Below are 6,217 nucleotides of genomic sequence, written 5' to 3' on the forward strand. Positions count from 1 at the left end.
AACTGAACGTGGCTGGGGGCGCTCTAAGCGGCAGGAGCCAGGGGAACAGGTGCAAAAAAATGCAAGGCTACTTCGTTGGCTGTATCTTGAGCAACTGCAGTATTTGGAAAAGTCTAGTTGGCTGCTTGTGATTGGTCGTTCTTAAGTTTTGATTTCTTAACCCTGAGGCATTTACAGAAATTGGCTCTGGCTTAGGTTTTGGCTTGCTTACGTTAGCCACCCTAGGCTAATGACTTCCTTGTTTAATGACTTGAACAACAGGGAGGGGTTTATTATGTAAGTATATGTAAAACACAGGACAACAATAGCAAAGGAGGTGGTAAATGAAACTTTAATGCAGTAAGATTCCCATATGTTACACATTCATTTTATATATTCATTCTAAATAGACTGTGATGAGTTAAGGAAGCATATCATAATCCCTAGAACCACCACCAGAAATACAATAAAGAGAAGTGTAGGCAAAAGGCCAATAAGAGGACATAAAAATGAAATGTATAGCATATTTGATTAGTAACAAAAGACTGGAAAAGAGTAACATAGGAACAAAAACCAAGGAGAAAACCAAAAGCAAGCAGCATTTTGGTAGACTCAAAATCAGTAAGTACATTAAATACCAATGGACTAAACACGCTAATTAAAAAGCTGAGATTGTCAGGCTCAAGTACATTCAGTCTACAAGAGACACACTTAAACCTAAAAACACAGAAAAGTAGAAATTAACAGGATAGAAAGCCATACAGTGGAAACAGTGAGATGAGAAAACTAGTGCGACTATATGGTATTGGACAAAGATTTTTAAGAGAAAGATTATTATGAGAGAGAAGGGGGAACTTGCATAATTATAAAAGGGTTAAATAGTAAGAAATATATGAAATCCTTAACGTGTATGTACCTGTACTAGTTTCCTAGGGTTGCCATGCCACAAACTAGGAGACTTGAAACAACAAACATTTATTCTGTCACCATTCTGGAGGCTGGAAGTCTGAAACCAAGCTGTCAGAGGGCCATGCTTCTGCTGGAACCAGTAGGAAAGACTCCTTTCTTGCCTCTTCCTGGCTTATGATGATTTTCCAGCAGTCTTTGGTGACCCTTGGCTTGCAGCTACAGCACTCATCTCCGTCTCCAGAGAAGACTCATCTGCATTTCTCTTCGTATGGCACTTCCATAAGCCATGTCGAATGAAGGCCCACCCTAATGACCCTGTCTTAGCTGATTACATCTGTAAAAACTCTGTTTCCAAATAAGGTCATAATCACGGGTACAAGGGGTTAGGATGTAAACATATATTTGGGGGAGGTTCAGTTCAACCCATAATAGTGCCTAATAACAAAGCTTTACAATACATAAAAAAGGGACAAACACAAAGGTGAGAAATAGACAAGTTCCTTATCATATTGAAGAAATTCACATCTCCTGTCAGTCTCAACATATTTCAAAAGACAAACATCTTAGATAATAGAGCTGAAATGGAATTAAACTAGAAATCACCAACAACAAGCTATCCAGGAAAGCTCTAGATATTTGGAAATGAAGCCATATCCTTATAAGTAGCTAATGCATCAAAGAAGAAATTACAAAGGAAATTAGAAAAGATTTTGAATGACACGATGATGAAAACGCATACATCAGAACTTGCCGAATATAACGGAAGCAGTGTTTAGAGGGAGAGCTATAGTTTTAAACACTTATATTAGAAAAGAAGAAAGTTTAACAATAATGCTTTAATGTTCCAACTTAATAAACTTGAAAAAGAAGAGCAAATTGAACCAAAAGTAAATAGAAGGAAATCATAGATATGAGGGGGAAAAAAAGCAGATAAATGACAGGGAAAATTAAAGCCAAAAGTTGGTTCTTTGAAAAAATTAATTAAATTAAATAATCTATTAGATGGATTAAATCAGAAACAAAGAAAGAAAACAATTATATCAGAATGAAAGAGAGGGAATCTGTAATAACAGATTCTCTGATATTAAAAGAGTAATACGGTTGAGTAAGGACCTCTGAAAATTCTGCCTCCGTAAAAGAAAACTAGCAAAAATTGTCAGGAGGCAGTCCTGTGGGGCGATCTGAGAGGCTGTCATCCTGGGCTCAAAGGGGTTCGAGTCCTCAGAAGTGTCCGCCGGATGGGGCATGACTCTTAACGTTTAGGCTATATATTTATTTCAGTCAACAGTTCTGGCGACCACATGGGACCCAGAGCAGACTTCTCTCCTTCGCCTGCTCTCTATCAGGATTCCGTTGCATTGGTACCAGCAGAGGCCTCTTGGGCCCATCCGACTCCTCAGAGAGTCCAGACGAATTTGGATGCAGGAATCCTCCAGAATGCATTTGTTTGGAGGCTCACTGATTCTGTCCCTCAGTTTCCTGCTGTCCTTTGCTTCTGCCAAGCGCTTCCCCAGGAGGTGGTTCTGAGCAGGCCTTGGAGAAAGGGGGTGTGTGCCTTTCCTTTGTGGGTCAGGCAGCTGGTGTTCCATGTCGGATGACGTCTGTGCACTTCTTAGCTGCTTCACGAGGCCTCACTACGATCCACAGGGAGTACAGGTGACCCTTGAACAGCAGGGTTGGAACTACATGGGTCCACTTATACATGGACTTTTTTCAATAAGTATATTGGAGAATTTTTTGAATATTTTTGACAATGTGAAAAACCACACAGACAAACACAGTAACCTAAAAATATCAATCCAAAGAGTTCAGAAGAAACTAGGTATGCCATGAATGCATAAAATATATGTGGATATGATTTTATTTTATCATTTGCTACTATAAATTCAAGGGCTAACAGATAACGTTAACAAAATTAACAGACAATTGACACAACATTGTAAACTGACTATACTTCAATAAAAGTATATATATATATATACAATACAAAAAACCAAAACCAAACAAACAAAAAAAACCTGACAAATTTTTTTGGAGACGAGTGCTTCCGAACGATAAGTGCCAGACGATAAGGAAATTATAGAAGAAACAGTGCCGCAAAACAGAAGCCGTCTGTTTATTCAAGACTGCTTTTGAGGGCTTTTGCAACATGGCTCCTTCTATGATACAGGCACTGAAACTAAAGCAAATAGAGAATGAAAGAGCAGAAAAGTCACATAGAAACTATGATGTATTTCCATAAAGTTACATGGAATGTGCCTGCCTCTCCTGCCTCACCTTCCATGTCCTCTGCCTCTGCCCCACAAGACAGCAAGACCCACATCTCCTCGTCCTCCTCAGCTGACTCAGTGTGGAGACGTGAGGATGAACCTTTACGATGGTCCACCTCCATTTAATGAATAATAAGTAAACACCATGCCATACAGTTAGTAAACTTATCTGTTGTGAATGTGTGTGTGTGCGCGCGCTCATGTGAAAAAGTAACTTTGTAGCAATAACTGCGCAGACATCTTTATGTTATCATCATCATCCCTAAGTGTTCATCATGAGAACACCGTGTGCAAGACTTGTATTAAAGTGGAGAGCCTAATCCTTACACAGGTGGAAGGGGAGTGATACTTAATATAAACATAATGTGTTAGCTTTCTTACTGTTTTATAACTTAGCTTTCAAAGAATTACATTACCATACAGTATGTCTTTCTCTCTTGTAATTGGAAAAATTGCTTATCAGCCTATCATCACAGAGAAGTGATTTTTTAAAAAATGTGTTTCCAATAGTGTATGATGAATATGACTGTAATGTAACACACCATGAACATTTTATAATGATTCATTTATTAATGTACAGGCTAGGCTAACTATGAAGCAATCATATCTGTAACACCAGGCCACCATAAAGAATCATATTGCTGCTGCTTTGTTACCAATGCATGACTTGTTACACCTGTAAATAAATATGAATTTTTTCACATTAAAAAAAATTGTCAGGATCAACTTTTTCAAAACTCTGGGAAATGTAAACCCTGGGGGGGGGGGGTGGGAATTTGGGTCCAGAGTGCCACTCTGTGTTACTCTAAATGTCCGTTTTGAACAAAAAATTGATGATACATACAAAGACAAGAGAGCATGGCCCATATTAGAAAAAAGAAATCAACAGAAACTGTTCTTGAGGAAGTGCAGATATTGGACTTTCTAGACAGAAGTTTTAAATCAGTTATTTTAAATATGTTTGAAGGCCACTAGGAAACAATGCCTAAGGAAATAAAGGAAAGCATGAGAATGATGTCTCTTTAAATAGAACATGTCAGGAAGGAAATAGAAATTATTGTTTTTTCAAAAAGAACCAAATGGAAATTCTGGAGTTGAAAAGTACAATAACGGAAATGAAAAATTCACTAGAGGGGCTCAACAGCAGATCTGAGCAGGCAGAAGAAAGAATTCACAAACCTGGATATAGATCAATCGAGATGATCCAGTCCGTGAAACAGAAAGGAAAGAGAATACAGAAAAATGAACACAGGCTCAAAGACCTGTGAGACACCAACAAGCTCACACACATGCACAGGATGGGAACTCCTAAAGGAGAGAAGAGAGAGGGAGGGCAGAAAGAATATGGGAAGAAATAACAAAGGAATAAAGAGAGTATACTAGGAACTATTTAACACATAAGAAGTTAGTAATGGAGAAACTGAAGAGCAAAAAAAGATATAAGACAACACTAAGCAGCAAATGGCAGATGTAAATCCTGTCTTGTTAGTAATATAATGTAAATGGATTAGATGCTCCAATTAAAAGCCAGAGATTGGCAGAATGCACAAAAAACATGCTCTAACTGACTATATGCAGCTGACTATATGCTGTCTACAAAAACCACATTTTAGAACCACAAAGACACAAATAGGTTAAAAGTAAAAGAACGGAAAAAGAGACACCGTGCAAACAGTAACCAATAGCAAGACAGACCACATCTGGGTAATAAAATAACTCTCAAATTTAAAAGACCGAAGTAATACAAAGCATATTCTCTAACCACAATGGAATGTGTTTAGGTAGGTCTCAGTAAATGCCGCATGGAATTTGATAAACATGAAATGCGTCCCTCCTAGTCTTCTTCCCTGACTAACCAGCCTTTCAAAACTCTCTGTCTGGAAGGGCAGTTCTAAAAAGCATTCTCGCATGACAGGTCACCTCATCCACAAGAGCTAGGTCAGAGGGGATTCTACAGTTTCATTTCCTGGAAACTGCTCCCTCCCTCCCCTTGGGAGGCAGCATTTCATAGTAAGAAATGCTTCACTTCTGGAATCAGGTAGTCTGAATGCCAATAACCTTTTTTATTTTTTTTTTAAGGCAAGGTTTTTAGTTTCTCTAAGCCTCAGTTTTCTCATTGGTACCATGAGATAATTACACCTCAAAGATTTAATACGAGAATTAAATGAGATACTAAATCAATAAATAAATCTTAATTTCCTAGCTTCCTCCTCCTTCTGTCTTCCTCCTTCTCATGCAAATAACAACAGTGCAATATGAAAGAGAAGAAATGGGGTAAAGGGTCTTGGAGGAATAGAATTAGGGGAAGCAGAAATTAGGCTGTTGAGTAAAGCCATCCTGAGCTAGAATCCCAGTCCTACAGACACTCATCTGTAAAATGGATCTAATGACTTCCGTCTTGCAGTGTTTACAAGGATTATAAGAGATGATAAGGATATATATGACTTGTCTAGCACCCAGTAGGTGCTCCATAAATAGTAGTGGTCACTATTAACAGTAGTTAAGACATTTTTACCGTTTTCTCCTTCTTGCTCCCCACCCTGTCCCCAAAGCAAACTCCAGCAAACTCCTCCCAAGACACTCTCTGCTCCCCATGGCCTCTCTTGAACACCTCTTGCCTGCTGTATACCCACTTTTCCTGCACCCAGGCCAGAGTGGGGAGGGAAACAAAGCTATAATAAATCTAAACAATTTTGAGGAAGATGTTTAAGTTCCAAAATTATATGTGTGTGTGTGCGCACATGCAAGTGTGTATGTATGTGTGTGAGAGGAAACCTCAGTTAAACTGGGATGTCTCCAAACCCTAGTAAAGTAAAAATGGGGGTGGGGTGGGGAAAGCACGTTATATCAGTGACATGTAAAGAAATCATCATTTAAGCATGAGTGTGTTACCACGGGCTCCAGCCTGCGGAGACCTGATGCCCGGAGCCAGAACCAGGGAAAAGGAAGGAAGGAGTTTTGAAGAAAGAAAAGAAAGAAAGAAGGAAGGAAGGAAGGAGAGAGAGAGAGAGAAAGGAAGAAAGGAAGAAGGAAAGGAAGAAAGGAAGAAAAAGAAAGAA

Source organism: Camelus bactrianus, chromosome 16, assembly GCF_048773025.1.
Source record: "Camelus bactrianus isolate YW-2024 breed Bactrian camel chromosome 16, ASM4877302v1, whole genome shotgun sequence".
Taxonomy (NCBI): Eukaryota; Metazoa; Chordata; class Mammalia; order Artiodactyla; family Camelidae; genus Camelus; species Camelus bactrianus.